Source organism: Rana temporaria, chromosome 13, assembly GCF_905171775.1.
Source record: "Rana temporaria chromosome 13, aRanTem1.1, whole genome shotgun sequence".
Taxonomy (NCBI): domain Eukaryota; kingdom Metazoa; phylum Chordata; class Amphibia; order Anura; family Ranidae; genus Rana; species Rana temporaria.
This window is the reverse complement of record NC_053501.1, coordinates 80,985,622-81,003,375: the sequence shown is the minus strand read 5'-3', so window position 1 is coordinate 81,003,375 and position 17,754 is coordinate 80,985,622. Positions and strand designations below refer to the sequence as shown.

At 44.7% G+C, this 17,754-nt stretch overlaps 1 protein-coding gene across 2 annotated transcripts in view; it reads right to left on the bottom strand.

Moving 5' to 3' along the window:
* The window catches only part of PALS1 (protein associated with LIN7 1, MAGUK family member), a 340,500-nt gene that overhangs the window by 31,136 nt on the left and 291,610 nt on the right, over positions 1-17,754 (bottom strand). The window lies entirely within an intron of this gene.

Below are 17,754 nucleotides of genomic sequence, written 5' to 3'. Positions count from 1 at the left end.
GGAACAGCTCATTGGTTCCTTCTTCAGCCAGTTTGAGCTTTTCCGGAACACGTCCCACCTCTATGACACACTTCCTGTCCACTTCCTGTTTGTGTTCCATGCTGGTTTCTCTGTCTCGCTTCCTCTGACGTCATCTCCAGGCTCCAGCAGTATTGTGTGCTGTGAATGTTCACAGCACACGTCGGCCTGCTACATGCCCGTTTCATTCACTATCTTGTAAGTGTTTTAACCCCTTTAGGGCATATTAAAAGTTTTATACTTCTGCACTTAGAGGCGCCTTGTTTGTTTTTCCGTTTCCTTTAGAGATTGCTTGTCTCCCTGAGTGCTGCCTAAAGTGTGTGAAGATTTTCTATCCTCTCCAACACAGACTATCTGTCAGGATTCAAATGCTTGGAGCGCCCTGGATATACACATTTTTCTGTAGTAGATTAGCCTGGAGGCTGCCTTTCTAGCATTAATGAGTGTAGAAAGAACTGGACCAGAGAGCCCTCGTTTCTTCAAAATGTAGGTCTCAGTAGCCGAACAGTCAAATTTAGCTTCTGTAGAGAAGGGTGGAACATTGGACCCTGTGACAGCAGGTCGTGATGTAGTGGAAGCACCCAAGGCCTTCCTACCACCATCTTTATGATTTAGGGCCACTAGAAGTACTGGTATTCCCTCCTCCTTGATCCTGCACAGTAATATCTGTAAGAGAGGGATCGGGGGAATGCATAGATCAGCAAAAAAATGATTTCAAGGAATTATCAGAGCATCCTTTCCGTAGGCCAGCAGATCTCTCGTCCTGGACACAAAGTTGTCCAACTTCCTGTTGAGCCTGGAAGCTAGAAGGTCTACACCTGGGGTCCCCCATCTCTGGCATATTGCCCGAAAGACATCAGGGTGGAGAGACCACTCTCCTGGTGACTTAGATAGTCTGCTTGCCAGTTTTCTACCCCTGGAATGAAGATTGCAGAAAGACAAGGAACATGTTTTTCTGCCCATACCAAAATTCGATTCACCTCCTTCTGAGCATCCCGACTCCTGGTGCCTCCTTGGTGATTGATATAAGCTACTGCAGTAGTACTGTCGGATTGAATCCAAACAGGGTGACCCTACAACCTGTGTGTCCAGGTTCTGAGGGCTAGATATACTGCCCGAATCTCCAATTAGTTGATGGGCAGACTCTGTTCGATCACGGCCCAGGTTCCCTGGGCTGAAGCTTCTTCTAATACTGCTCCCCAGCACAACGGGCTGGCATCCGTAGACATCACCTTCCAGGTGACCGGGGAAAAGGATTTTCCCTTCCACAAGTTCTCGGTTCTTAACCACCAACTGAAACTTTGGCACAGCTAGGATACTGCTCGAATGAAACTGGGCATAAGGAACAGCCTTGAAAGAGGCCACCATCTCCCCTAATAGCCTCATGCAAATGCGAATAGATGGTCCTTTCTTCGCCTTGACTTTGTGTATCAATACTCTTAGGGACTTGACCTTTGGCTCTGGCAAGAAAACCCTGCTTTGGGCTGTATCTATGACCATGCCCAAATACGCTATCCTTGTTAGGGGTTTTAGAGAGGATTTCTGTAGGTTTATGATCCATCCTAACTGCTCCAGGTATTCTACCGTCCTGATCACAGCTTGATTTAATCCTGCCACTGACTGATCTATTAGAAGTAGATCGTCTAGATAGGCAGTCACCATTATGCCCTGTGCTAACAAGTTTGCCAACAGTGGAACCAGAACTTTGGTAAATACTCGGGGTGTGGTGGCCAACCCAAAAGGCAGAGCCACAAACTGAAAGTGGCGATGCTCTACCGAGAACCTTAGGAATTTTTGGTGAGAGGGAAAGAGGCACATGTAAATATAAGTCTTTGATGTCTATAGACGCCAAGAGTTCTCCACCTTGTAGGGTGGCGACCATGGACCGAATAGTCTCCATTCGGAAATGTTCAGAAACTGATTCAGATCTTTTAAATCCAGAATGGGTCCGACCTCTCCATTTGGCTTTGGAAGCACAAAGATTTGAATAGAAACATGCACTTTGCTCTTTTAGGGGAACTTCCATGATTACCCCTTGACACAGCAAGGGATCCAATCCCCGGAAGGAGGATTCTCTTTTCACTGGATCTTTGGAGACTAACTTCAGAACTGATAAGATGGGATTTCTTGAAATTCTGATTTGTACCCCAAGGATATTGCAGAAACTACCCACTAGTCTAGGGTTTCTGACTGCCAAGTTCCTGAAAACTACCAAAGCCGTCCCCCCACTCGGCCGAGTGGGGGCGCCTCTTCATAAGGAGGTCTTGGGGTTTTGCTTGTTAGCTCTATGACCCCACTGCTTATTGTTTTTCTGGGCCTGGTCTTGGTCTTTAGTCTTTGTGACTGGCTGAAAATGCAGTCGCCACTGCCTGAAAGTAGATGCACCAGGAGCCAGAGAAAGCGAGCTCTTAAAACAAGGGTGCTTGTTTTTCTTCTTCTCCGGCAATAGAGTAGTTTTACCTCTTGATATCTTTTGGATATACTTTTCCAAATCATCCCCAAAGAGGCGTTCACCATGGAAGGGAAAACTGGTCAAAAGCTTTTTGCATGGAGCTTCCACTGACCAGTGCTTTAGCCAAAGAATTCTGTGCATATGCACCAGCTGGAGCAGCTGGAGCGTAAGACGAGATGCTTGCTGAATAGAATCTCTAATGGCATCCACCGTGAAACATAAGGCCTTAGGCAGATTCTCACAGAATTTTATCTGCTACAGGGGAAGATCTTTCAGCCCCTGCTTTACTTGTTCCTTTAGGACTTGACACATACCAACTGCCGCCACAGCAGGTTGGGTTACTGCGCCAGCCAAACAAAAGGAAGATTTTAATAAAAAGATTCCAATTTCTTTTCAGAAGGATCTTTAAATACCTGAGCATTGTCCACCGGACAAGTTAGGCTTTTATTTACACAAGAAATAGCCGCATCAACTAAAGGCAGACTCCACTTCTTGGTAAACTTCTCTTCCATAGGGTAAAGAACTTCAAATTTCCTAGGAGGAGAAAAACGCTTATCTGGATGTTTCCAGTCTGCATAGATCAGAAAAGAGCATGCAGCCTGTGGAGATTTTAATGAACCCAGGGAGGAGATTGGTTATTCAGTTAACCCTGAAGAGCAACTTGAATGTAGTGAGCACTGTTTCAGCATAACATTGCATCTGCAATTTTAGAACCTAGGAAGCAGAAAAAGGTTCCGCTGAGATCCCTGATCTATCCGACGCCTCATCCCCCAACAGTGCAACCTCAGCCTCCTCAGACTTTTCTGAAAGGAGATCTATTAGGACTTTGCGATCAACGTAGCGATTCTACCTTCCAAGTTGTTCAGGGCTGCTGCCAAAGTGTCTTCAGTGACATATGCAGGCACAGGCACCATAGGAGAGGCTGCTATTCCTGATTGAGGCAATGGCTCATTCTGTAGAGGTGCTTCAGATATCACCGGAGAGGAAGGTACCGAGCAGGCACGGCTAGAGCCTCCTGTCTCAGGCGGCAATGCTTTTTTGTCTTTTTTAGTCCCTGAATTTCTCCTCTGGGAAGACATATTACTAAGCAAAAGCCAAGGTACAATCAATGCATATACTCCTGTGCTAGTTTAACAATCTACACACAGTATGCAATTTAAATCGCACAGTTTCATGCCGAGTAGGCATCTTCTTTAGGAGTGCCCAACACAACCAACCACATAGAGATCTTACGTGCCCACACGCTGCTGTGTCCTTGTTAAGGGGTGAGCTCCAGGCTTGTGAGGCTTTTTATGCACTTCCTGCCTGTCTGAGTCCCGTGGAATGGCGAGCGCGCCCCCCTCCTCTGTTGTGCACCATAAAGTGCGCCCCTGTGCGTGTGCGACCTAGGGGGAGGGAAGGTTCTACTGCTTCTTTGTGTGAGGGACGGACGATGGTTGCTATTCATAGCACAGCTCTGCAGTGGGGAAGTGTGCTGTCCTGCAGAGGAGCTGACGCTATACTGGAGCATGGTGTGTAGAAACTCAACTCTTTACTCCCTCTAGTGGTGGCAAGAGAGAAGACACCTATTCACAAAAAAAGGAAAAGTCCAGGATGACAGCAGAATTGCAGGGGTGACTGGAGGAGGCCTACGCAAAGATCGAATACCTCGAGAACCGGTCCCGCCATTACAACTTGCGCATACGAGGACTCCCAGAAACCTACACGGACCTGGAGGGAGCCATGCACACCCTCATGAAGGACCAAATACCAGATATATAACCACATCACCTGGAGGTCAATAGGATCCACAGAGCATTGACAGCCCCAAGGTCTGACAGCCTTCTTCGAGATATAATAGTGAAACCGCACTATTATAAGATTAAAGAGAAACTGATAGCGGCCTCCAGGTACAAACAAGATCTGAACCTGCTTGGATCTCCGATTCAAATATTTATGGACCTTGCCCCTTCTACGGTGCAAAAGCGCCGCACCCTGAAACTACTCCTGCAGCAACTACAGAACTGCTAAATCAAGTACAGGTGGTCTTTTCCTTTATGCCTCTCCTTTACTAACAGAGGAAAGAATTATTAATTCACGAATTACCGCGATGGAGAGGAGCTCCTACTGGAACTGGGGTTCATCTCCAGAGACCGCCCCATCCACACCGCCCACCACTCATCAAGCCAGGGCTCTGTCGCCCATTTGGTCCACCCAACGACCAAGAAACAACAGGGAAGCCGCCAACACCAACTTGAACGGTCAGGTTTGAGCCCCCAATTAGGGGAATTGCTTCTACTCATGGGGTATCTTCCCCCCTTTGCCCGAGCATCGGGAATCGTGACTGACTCAGACGAGTTTAGCCCATTGGGGAAGGCTACCTACTCAGAGGGCAATTATACATTCCAGCCTCGAAAGTTATGGTTTGTTGTTGAAGTTACAGGCTATGACCCAAGTTTTCTTGTTAAACAGGTTACATTCTTTGACGTTAATCTAGAATAGGTTCACCATACGGAGACAGGGTCGGCCGACCCATGCTGTATGCTATATAGGGTAAGGAGGAGAAGGAAGGTCTCAGGCACACAGTGAAATTTAGCTGAAGTTTTCGGGTGCCTAGAATTTTTTTCTTCTTTTTTGATTATGTCCTGCCTTTTTTAGTTTGACTAAGGTTTGAGGCCGGGGTGGATACGTATGACACTCAAGTGACTTTGCTCTCATTCTTGGGTGAAAATCCTAGTTTCCAGGATTTTTACCTGGAGTGGACCCTGCCTCTCAAGTTTGTTAAAATGTTATGTATTATATTAACGGTTCTGTGCTGGAGATTTCTCCGACACTCACTAATCTTTCTCAATTTACTCTTTCTTATCTATCTTATCCCCCCCCCCAGTCCAGCAATGCACCTGAGGGCAACTGAATTTTCCCCATCCCGGTACGGGACTGTCTAGGAATGGGTAAGTGTGCTCTACGAAACCACGATGGTGAATCATTTTCTAACTGACTACACTATCATCACTCACAATGTGCAAGGTTTAAACTCCCCTACTAAGAGAACAAAGGCCTTCACATATTATCAGCACAGTGGTGTAGTGAGTAGCACTCTCGCCTAGCAGTAAAAAGGGTTGCTGGTTCGAAACCCAACCACAACACTACCTGCCTGGAGTTTGCATGTTCTCCCTGTGCCTGCGTGGGTTTCCTCCGGGTAAATTTGCCCTAGTATATGAATGTGAGTTAGGGACCTTAGATTGTAAGCTCGAGGGTAGGGACTGACATGAATGTACATTGTATATGTAAAGCGCTGCGTAAATTGATGGCGCTATACAAGTACATAAATAATAATAATAAACAGAAAGCAGACATTGTGATGTTGCAGGAGACTCATTTTTCTAAAGCCTCAACTCCACGATATCTCAGCACAAAATACCCACAGTTTTATACTTCCTTGGGTCCAGAGAAAAAATTAGGCGTAGCCATATGTTTCTCTCGTAAAACACCATTTGTCTCAATCACTATAATTAAAGATAAACAGGGTAGATATGCAATGGCAGTAGGCCGTATAAAAGATCAGGTTGTCTCTCTTATTTCTTACTATGCCCCCAACACGGGTCAGCTGGAATTCTTCCTTAAAATGTTTGAAATATTACTTCCTAAAGCTCAGGGGCAGGTGATCTTTGGAAGAGATAGTAACCTACCATTGGACATAATATTAGACAAATCATCTCACAATAAACATATAAAAATGTACCTAGAAGCAGAAGTAACCTAGCATGGTTGCTATGTGACAATGACCTTATAAATGCATGGAGAGAGGACAATCCCCCAACTAGAGATTACACCTTCTATTCCCATGTCCACTATACATATTCCAGAATTGACCACTTTTTTATAGGATCCCCATTACTGCCACATGTGCTCTCAGTTGGGATACTTGACACGCCATGGTCAGAGCATTTGCCAGTTAGACTTTCTATCTCCAATCTGTGGAAGAAACCTTATCCATCCCCATGGAGGCTTAATGTTACACTTTTGAACGACCCGATAACGGTAACAGAGAAGGAGATACACATATTCTTTAGGGAAAACTTGCCAGATACGACCCCCCTATAATTGGGAAGTGCATAAAGCCACTATTAGAGGCAAACTACTCCAACTGGCGGGATGAAACAAGCGATCCCGAGACAGTACAGTGGCACAACAGGAACAGATATTATGCGATCTTCTCAAAGAACAAAAAGCATTTCCACTGACTGACATCAGACAAAATAAATTAAGCTAGACTAGCACTGAACTCGTGTCTTACCACACAGGCAGAAAAATGTATACACTGGTCACGACACAGATTTTACACAATGGGAGATAAACCCACCACACTACTAGCAAGAAAACTAGTGTTGCCTAAGCTGCGATTAAACAACAGACAAACAAGTCAAAACCCAGAAAGAATAGTCACCGAATTTGAAGAATTTTACACTAAACTTTATAGTGCCCCAACATCAGTAGGATCAAATAAAATGGAAGAATTTTTTAGTCACATACCTCTCCCTAAATTACAGAAGGAACACTTAGACTTAAAGGGGTTGTAAAGGTTCATTTTTTATTTTCTAAATAGGTTCCTTTAACCACTTCAATACCGGCCCAGTCATATGACGTCCACAAAGGACCTCTACCGATCCGGGTGGACGTCATATGACGTCCTGGGCTTTGTGGGGGGATATCTGAATGATGCCTGCAGCTAGAGGCATCATTCAGATATCCTTCTCTTCTGCCGGCGATTCTGCACAACGTAAGAATGATCATAGCGGCGGTTCCGCCGCTAGATCGTTCTTACAGGCGGCGGGAGGGGACATCCCCCCCTCCCGCCGACATCCGGTGCTTCTCCGGGCTCTCCCGTGCCATTGGGGGCCCGGAGAACGAATCGTCCGGTGCTTGCAGGAAGCATAGAGATGACTGGTGACCAGATGGTCACCAGTCATCTCTATGACCGTCGGAGGACCCGGGTTCGATGTGATGACGTCACGCCCGGGTCCCTGTAAGTAAACAAAGCCGCAATTTCTGCTGCTAAGCAACAGTAAACATGAGATCGTGAATTTTTTTTCACCGATTTCATGCTTTCCAGCCTGGAGGAGAGATGTGGGGTCTTATTGACCCCGCATCTCTCCATAAAGAGTACCTGTCACACACATTTTTATTACAAGGGATGTTTACATTCCTTGTAATAGGAATAAAAGTGATAATAAAAAAAATTAAATAAAAAAAAGTGTAAAAAAAGAACTAAATATGTAAAAAAAAAAAAAAAGAAATAACATTTTTTATTTTATTTTTTTTAACGCCCCTGTCCCCAGCAGCTCGCGCGCAGAAGCGAACGCACACGCAAGTCCCGCCGACATATGTAAACGTCGTTTAAACCACATATGTGAGGTATCGCCGCGTGCGTTAGAGTGCCAGCAACAATTCTAGCACTAGATCTCCTCTGTAAATCTAAACTGGTAACCTGGAAAAAAAATTCAAAGCGTTGCCTATGGAGATTTTTAAGTACCGAAGTTTGGCGCCATTCCATGAGTGTGCGCAATTTTAAAGCGTGACATGTTAGGTATCTATTTACTCGGTGTAACATAATCTTTCATATTTTACAAAAAAATTGGGCTAACTTTACTGTTCTGTTATTTTTTAAATTTTCCAAAAATTATTGCGCAAATACCGTGCAAGATAAAACGTTTCAATGACCGTCGTTTTATTCCCTAGGGGGTCTGCTAAAAAAAAAATATATAATGTTTGGGGGTTCTGCGTAATTTTCTAGCAAAAAAAATATGATTTGTACATGTAGGAGAGAAGTGCCAGAATAGGCCTGGTATGGATGTGTGTATAAAAGCCCTGCATGGAAGTGGTTAAGCTAGTGCATTGTTGCTTCACTTACCTTTTTCTTTCGATTTCCCTTCTAAATGTTTTTTTTCTTTGCTTTCTTTGTCTGAATTTCTCACTTCCTGTTCCTCCTCAGTAAGGTGTTCAGTAAGCTGTTCTGACTGACTTTCCACCACTCGGATGATGGTGGAAAGCTTGAGGAGAAACAGGAAGTGAGAAATTCAGACAAAGAAAATAAATATTTAGAATGGAAATTGAAGAAAAAGGTAAGTGAACCAACAATGCACTAGCTTAAAGGAACACATTTTGAAAATAAAAAAACAAACCTTTACACCCCCTTTAATAGATCAAGCATTCACAGAACCTGAGATATTGCAGGCAATCAAGAGTTTGAATCCTTCCAAAGCCCCAGACGGGTTTTCAGGCCTATATATATTATAGAACGTTTCAGGAGATTCTGGCCCCACATCTTTGTAAATTTTTTAACGCAATCAGACAGGGCACAGCCCTCCCTGCTCAGGAAAATAAAGCATTCATACAAGTCCTCCCGAAACCGGGAAAAGATCATGGGAGCTGCGAGAATTACCGCCCCATCTCGTTGATCAATACGGTTTTAAAAATTATGATGAAGATCCTGGCATTCAGAATGAATTCTTTTTTTAGCAAATTACATTCACCCAGATCAGGCGAATTTCGTACCAGAAAACAAAAAAGTGTAGTCCATCGGTGGTGGTTTCTCTTCACGTTAATTCATTTCAACGCTCCTTTAACTCTAGCACCTCTTTGAACTTATCACCAGGCTTTGGAATTCACCATTATTGCTGGACTATTCTATAGTCAGATTTGTCTTTTTATATTTTTACACTATTCGTATTTTTCACATATGGACATTTATTTACATATTTATGTGGACATTTTCACTTCACTTTTATTGTCATATTTGTAATTTGAAGTTTTATGCCAACCTAACTTAATTAGCAATACACTTTTTTGTTTTCAATTTTATTTTGCCATTTGTCTCTTTGCAGTGTTAGCAGCTTACCTATAGGGCAGCGTTGTATTTTTCTGTATACTACTCGGGTTTCGTACCAGGTCGACAAACAACAGATCAAACTAGAAGGGTCGTTGATATTATATTGGCAATTAACTCGGACTAGAACACGAGGGGTGGCCAAGGCGGGGAATGCGGTTGTCTTTAGATATACATAAGGCATTTGATTCCCTGTCTTGGGACTACCTCTTTTGTCCTAACCCGACTGGGGTTCGGACCTCACTTTTTATCCACACTTCAAACATGTTACAGCTTCCCAACGGAAGCGCTAATGGTAAAAGGCTACTTGTCAAGCCCAATTAACATCCAAAGGGGAACACGTCAAGGCTGTCTATTGTCCCGGTTACTTTTTGTGTTGGCACTAGAGCCATTGGCAATACATATCAGAGCCTTGTTAGATGTTAAAGGTATAGACTGTGGGGGCATTGAGCACAAATGCATCCTTTTTGCGGATGACATATTACTGGCCATCTCATCCCCTATCACTACCCTCCCTAATCTATATGCCATACTTAAACTATTTTCCATAATATCAGGCCTAACAATCAATCATGGAAAATCGCTGGCCATGAACCTTTTCTTTGGAGGAATCCGTGCTTTCCACTCTAAAGAGTTTTCCTACAAATTTATATGGAAAACTGATGCCCTTCCTTATTTGGGAATTAACCTTACCCCATCCTGAAACATATTGTACTCCCAGAATTACCCTGCACTATTTAAAAATATAGGGGCAGACCTGACAAGATGGTCGCTGCACCCGCCGTCGTGGTTTGGTAGACTACACTCGGTTAAAATGAATGTGCTACCCAGAATATTGTACCTCGTTAGAACGCTACCAGTGGCGCTTGACAGACTAGACCTGAAAGCAATTCAAACCAGACTCTTGTCATTCATCTGGGGGAATAAGAGGCCTAGGGGAACATACGCACGCTGTACACCCCGAAGAAATATGGCGGACTGGGCTTCCCAGATCTGTTGAAGTATTATCATGCCGCACAGCTGGTTCCATAGCTCAAGGCCCTATTCGGTTTGGATGCAGATAGAGTCCGAGGCCTGTAAGACCCATCCGATCTCCTTTTTTTCTTCTTTCAAATATAGGTTTTTATTAGGGTTTTCTTTTTTTTTTTACAAACAAAGCAAACAGAAGAAATACAAAAAGACACAGAATAACTGTGGTTGCAGTAGACCATATTCCCAACAGGTAAGTTATACAGTAAGAGTCACATGCTATCTAACATAAAACCTCTAGACTGTCGCCACAGGGACATACCGTTACACAATTCTTATATAACTGGATAAAAAACTGTCCTGTTCCCGTGTGCTAGCACCTAGAGTAACATGGTACACAATCTGTCGCTCAGTTGGTTAGGACCATGTTTTAGTCGGATTTACCGTGTCTCCTTCCCATACACGGCCTTCAAAATACCTGCTCCTGAAACCATCAGTTGAGGAAACCAAAGATAGAGAGAACGAAAAAATAAAAAAAGGGTAAAGAAAGAAGGGGGGGGGGGGCGTATTCAGCACGGGGGTGACGGATGCCCTGCCACCGTCGCCTCGCTACGGACGGCGTCAGGCAATCTATCAAGAGTTCAGCAGGGATTGCCCTTCATCTGAGTATATGTACAAGTTCCAAAACCTCCAGACATTGGAATGTGTGTCCCGTTTATTTTGTGCGGTAAGCACCAGGTCCTCCGGGTGCTTAATTTCCTCTACTTTACGCAACCACAAGACCACGGACGGAGGCGTGGTCCGCTTCCAGGTAGCCGGAATACAAGTCTTTGCGGCATTAGGCAGATGTCTCACAATGGATTTCTTGTAGGATCGTGCCAGGATCGCGGAAGCGTGCAGCAGGAAGAACGCTGGGTCTTTTTGGATTGTGTGGTCAGTAAACTTGTGTGATCGTCTCTACGGTTGTCCAAAAATGCAGCAATAGTGGGCATGACCAAAAGACACGGAGAAGCGTTCCTATGTCTTTTTGACACCGCCGGCATTTATCTGTCGTGGTTGGGAAGACTTTGTGCAAAAACTGAGTATGGTACCACCTGGTTAAAATCTTATAGTTTGTTTCTTGGATTCTTGTGCAGATGGATGATTTAAATCTAAGGATATTTTGCGTCTGTACATCAGTGAAAGTCTGTTTAAGATCCTGTCCCCAAGATCGTAGAAACCTCAGGTCAGGCTGTGTCGGCAGGGTGTTGAGTAACGAGTATGTTTTCAAGAGTACTTGAGGTAGCACTCCTTCATCCAAACAGTAGTGTTCAAATGTTGTCAGGTCACGAGTGAAATGTATAGGGCCTGGTATGGAGTGTATGAAGTGGTGTAACCTTATAGATTTCCAAAACGAAAGTTGGAAGCCACCAGTCTCGCTCGACAGGCCATCCGATTTCCTTTATCCTTTGGTTACCCCCTAAGCAGAGATCCCCAATTCTATGTCCGGCACTCTCTACCTCTAAGTATCTGGGACAGACTGCTTAAATCCCACAAATTTCAATCTTTACATACTCCTCTGGCTCCAATATTGAGAAACGTGACCCTCACCCCCAGAGCTTTTGAATGGTGGACGAACAAAGGGCTACTGAGAATAGCAGATGTATGTGATCATAGGGGCATCTTAACGAGAAAAGTACTAGAGGACAAATATCAGCTGACGACCTCAGAATTCTATCGGATTACTCAGATAGCGCATTTTATATCTACTATTTCAAGAAACTCAGACATAACTATGATGACCCCAATGGAATATCTATGTACACAGTATAAGATTAAAGGTCATATCTCTGAAATATATACAGTCCTAACTAAATGTACTATAAAGTTAGACTATATGCAGAAATGGGAGGCTGACCTCCAGGAGAACATTGAGCTGGATGAGTGGCACAAATTAGTCCTGGGGGCCACGAAATCCATCATAAATAATTAATAGAGGCAAACTTCAAAGTTTGGTATATGATGGTATGATGGTATATGGTCCCTGTTAGGCTGGCAACCTTTATACCAGAGGCGTCCCCACGATGTTTTGGAGGATGTGGACAACTGGGGACAATGTTCCACATATGGTGGCAACATTTGTATGTACAGCGGCCAAAATTACCATAGCTAAATCCTGGAGGTCGGCGGTGGTGCCATTCGACCTGCTCAGACACAAACTATCCTGGGTTATGCTTAACGAACAAATGACGGCAACATTAAATGACAAAATGCAACAGTTTGAAAAGATATGGCACCCTTGGATCCAATACCTAACAGGGGATTATGGGACTGCATTGATGTAGGGGACCGGGTGTTGGGGTGCGAGGGTCACTTTCTAAATTTCACACTCTTTCTTTTCTTCTTTTACTACCTCTCTTTGGGTACAACTACCCTTTTGGCTACACCTGACTAGGCTGCCAATATTATGCGGGTCATCAGGCTGAAACCTAAAAATGCTTACTTAGCTCAGATACACACCCCACTATATGAACTTGTTTGTAATAGCACTGATAATACGCATTACATCCCAGAGGGTACTATGTCAGCGCTGTATCACGGGAAGTATATGGTGGCCTTAAAGAGATGTGTTGCAATTACTGCTCCGGGATTATATACATTTTGTACAACTGTTTTACTATGTAAAATCTGAAAACTCACAATAAAAATGATTGGGAAAAAAAAAAATATATATATATGCTTAGGGCTTTTTCCTCGCTTACCTTATCCCCGCAGCAGTTTTGACTACCAATCTTCACCAATCACAGCGGGTATTGTGTGCCAACCTTCAGGGATGTGTGTTCCTATTTAAAGGAGACCTCTCCCCTGGGCCTTGTAAAAGACTCTGCCAGGACTTTTAGCGTTTAATAAAGCGAAAGTGCTGGACCCTAGAGCCCAGTCCTCCAAAGAGAGACATTACAGGTGACACCTTGGTTTCCATGAGGCCCGGATACCATCGCAATTTAGGAAAAATTATTTAGGCGTCTTGGATGGATCTGAAGTGCAGCTCATTTGCCCCAGGGCCTTCTTTGGTAGAGCTTCCACCAGCACATCCTAATCGTGTCCAACTCCTTAGACACTGGCAAAAACGGTACTTCCCTTATGGGAGGGGTTATATGGAGGGGAACTTGTCTTCATTGGTTGTGCCAGTGTCCAATCACCTCTGGTGATCCATACAACCCACTATGTAATGATTAAGGCTCTGTGTCCCGTAGTGTACGATAAAGAAACGTTTTTTATTAGTGGAGAAGGGGAGGTAAAAGTGAAACCAATGTTACTGTGACATTAAGTTAGAGAAAATGTTTCTAAAGTAAATACATGATAGTGACATATCCTCCCAACACCCCCCCCCCCGAAACGATATGCAAAATGAATGAAAAAGGACATGGCTGGACATACTTACACTCCGATACTTAAATCCATTTCTGAACACTTGAGAAGCCTATGGCTCAAAGTTGTACACTATGCAGAGAACCCTCGCCTTCTGTTCATATGAAACTGTTGAACCATAGAGGAACCTGGACCAGGCTGGGTGGGGCTTTACATATGAGTCAGGAAGAAGTGGAATTCCTTAATAGTGTTCTTGTGACATGGGCCACATTATACACAATTTTAATTTACACACCTTTTTGAAATTTTATCACAATCCTACTTTGGCTAGCAAAAGTTATATTTCCTTCAATGTCTCTCCCAGCATCACAAGTTAACCATCCTGGACCGAATGACAGTCCTATCCAGGCCATGGCTCCACCACCCAGCAGCCTGGGTGTCCTCTCCCAGTCATAACTTCCTTCCCCCGCTGTCATTGCTGGCAGACAGAGGGCAAGGCACGCTGGGACAGCCCAACCCCCAAGGCTGAAACGGGGTGGTCCCAACAACCACCCACACCCAACAGGGAAATCTGGGCAGTCCCACCCCCCGTCTAGACACCCCAGCCCATCAACCACGGTGCAAGGTAGGATTGGAAACATTTTATACAAGCTATGCGAGACTGGGAAACAAGAAAGTTGGTGGCTGTGAAGGGGACTGGAATACAAGAAAATGGAGGCTGTGAAGGGCACTGGTATAAAAGAAAGGGGGAGCTGTGAAGGGGAGGGCCATGAAGGGCACTGGTATACAAGGGGGGGCTGTGAAGGGCACTGGTATACAAGGGGGGGGGTCTGTGAAGGGGACTGGGATGCAAGGATTAGGGGGGGCTGTAAAGGGACTGGTATACAAGAAGGAGGGGGCTGTGAAGTGGACTGGGATGCAAGGATGGGGGGGGGGCTGTCAAGGGACTGGTATGCCAGAAAGGGGGTAGCTGTGAAGGGCACTGGTATACAAGAAGGGGGGCGGCTTTGAAGGGGTCAGGCTGCTTTACTTGGCACTGGTCAGGCTGCCTTGATCCGGCACCCCAACAGTCTGAGGGGCGGTGAACTGGTCCCCCTGTTGAAAAAGTTTGAGGCCCCCTGCCCTAGACCATAGACGTATTTTTGTATTCCTTTGGATTCACTCCCTCAAACAGTTACTGGCTCCTATAAGGCTACGTTTTTGGGGTCAAGTATTGCCCAGTGCTCCGGGTTCTGTGGGTGGGGAGGATGGGATGGTTAGCCGTTGCTGACTTCATTGTTAAATTTACATTTTGTTTTTGCTCTACAACTTGATTGGCATTGCTCTTTAAAATGTGCCGTAATGTATGAGGTAGATGTGGTACTGCGGTGCTGTACTGCAAGGATATGGGTCTCCATTGTCCTCCATTTAGATAAACGACAAGGGCCTTAAGCCCGGTCATTATTATCCGCCAATTTGCATAAATTAATCCCCAATTATATATTTACGTCCCAAAAAGGCCTGGGTGAGTACCCATCATTATGCTACTTATTCTAATTACGCCAGGAAGGGTGAGTGCTCTTGTTCATAGATCCCTGCAGTTCCGCCTTGTGGAGGTTAAGACAGACCCAGGAGGTAGATATGTACTTCTCAATGTCTACATAGCTAACATTCCTTTGTTGTGATGGTGGGTCTGCCTCCTGCGGATATATCATTGCTGTATTCTAGCATTTGGCTAGTAAGGGGTACCTACTGTACTGATTGCGGGTAATTTCAAATTGGTGCCTGACCAATGCCTAGACAGACTTCATACCTCTACCGCTTGGGCTTTCCAGACTCTCAGTTGACGACCACTTTTGCCCTTGAGGACATTTCCATGCCTCTAAGAATTTACCTGCCATTCAGCCACATATTGATCTTCCTCCCGCATTGACCTGGCTTATGCCACTTACTCTGTGCTGTAGTGGTTGAAATCCTGGCTAGAGGCATCTCAGATCATGTTCCACTTCTTCCGTCTTTGAGGTCAGGTGATTCTGGGAGTTTCCGACTCTAGAGACTGTCTGCGTACTGGCTTTCGAATCCTTAATTTCAGGAGGGAATCCCTGAAGCATTATGTGGTTGGGGGGGATATATTTTCTGTATTACTTCAGTTAAGTGTGACTCTAGGAGTACCCTTATGCAGTTGAAGAGTGATCTTTGTCAGGAGTCCGCTTATGTTGGGAGCTCTTTTTGAGCTGGTTATGATGCATGGCAATGTGTCTTGTGGAAGGTATCATTGGTACGGATAAAGATGACTAAGAAGTCCCTTCTTTCCACCACCCAACAGGTGTTTGAGTATGGGGATACGAATGGGTGCCTGCTCTCCTGGCTAGCTAGATTCCCACCACTCACATAGTGAGGAAAAGAGATTCTGCTGGGGGGGGGTTTGGTGTCTTCTCCGGATAACTTCAACTGACAGTTTTTGCGTTTTTTACACTTTCCTTTCCTCTCTTTTACTCTTGCCAAGCGTGAGCTGTTAGATGGAGACATCACCCTGGAAGAGGTTCCAGTAGCCTTAGGCCATACGCAGTCTGGCATGGCTCCGGGTCCAGATGGAGTCCCTGTTGAATTTTTATTCCCTGCACCAGGAGCTCTTGGCATCCAGGGTCACGGCCCTTTTGGCGCAGTTCACCTCCTTGGAGACCGAAATTGATGTTGGAGGCTCTTATTGTGTTAGTGCCCAAACCCGGCAAGGATCCTAAGAATGTGCCTCTTACAGGTTCAAAATTGCTGGCTTTATGTCTTTCTACAGTAATCGAAGATCTTATACACGTTGGTCAGAGGAAGGGCACTGACATCAATATCCGTTGCCTGTATTTGAACTTGGCCTGGTAACTCCGGTACAAGAGTCGTGGCCTCCTTGGATGCTGAGAAGGCCTTTGGCTCAGTTGAGTGGGTCTTCCTCTGGAAAGGTGCTGTGCAGATTAGGTTTTGGTCCTCGATATCTTTTTATTCGCTAGGTTTGTTGTACCGTGCTCCTCGAGCCAAGGTACTTACAAATGATGGAATCCTGACTCGCCAGGAGTGCCCTTTATCCCTGAGTCTTTTTTCGCCCGGGAGGATGATCGTTTGCGTGGGCGCTTTTCTATGGCATGGCACTGCTACTCATTTTCCGAAATCTACACTTCAGTTGCCCATTCAGTATGGGGGCCTAGCTCTACCCAATCTCAAGATATATCACTGAGCAGCAATCCTGGTCACAGTTAGGTGGTGGTTTTCGAGGTTGAGAGCTAATGCTGCAATCTGTTTGGGCACGTTAGGGTGTCAGAATTCCAAGAGTTGTTATGCCAGGGGGTGCTCTGTTGTCCTTTTCGGACCTCTCTTTGGGTTTGGGCTACCTCGATGGATGCAATTCTGTTACTACCAATTGCATCATGCAGCTCGATCACAGTTCCCCAACTCCCCTATGTTGGAGACTGATCCAGTGGAAGACCTACTTGCACAGGAGCAGCTCTCTAAACCTCTCTCGATGTTATACTTGACTCACTTGTGTGTGGAGTCCCTTACGATGGGGAAACTATGGGAAAAATGGAATGCGAATATTCCTACTTTGTATAGAGAATTATGGGAGGAAAGTTTTGAAAATAACTGTAAATTAGCAATCGCCTCTAAAGAGAAGATAATTTAGGTTAAATCTCTGCACTGTGTGTCTTACACACCCCTTAGATTGCATCAAATTTACCCAAATAGGTCCCCTGAATGTACCAGATGTCATTCCTGACACATTCTTTCATATGTTTTGGACCTGTCCCAGGGTGGCTCAGTTCTAGACAGAGGTCTTTGACCTTGTTAATATACGACTGCAGTTATCACTTCCTATACCCCCCGAGCTTTCCCTTCTGGGAATACAAGATGAAAAACAGAGACCTAGATACATCAAGTTACTATTTTTTTTACTTATTGTATTATGCAATACTCTATAGTCTCATGGGAAACTACCATTAAAATGGTGTTACCTTTGTACACATTGACGTATACGAGTAGAAATTGCCCTGAAAATACAACAAGATCTGGCAACCATGGTCATTATTATAAATGTATTTATATTTAAATTTTGTTTTGTGGATCCCCTTCTATGGTTTTG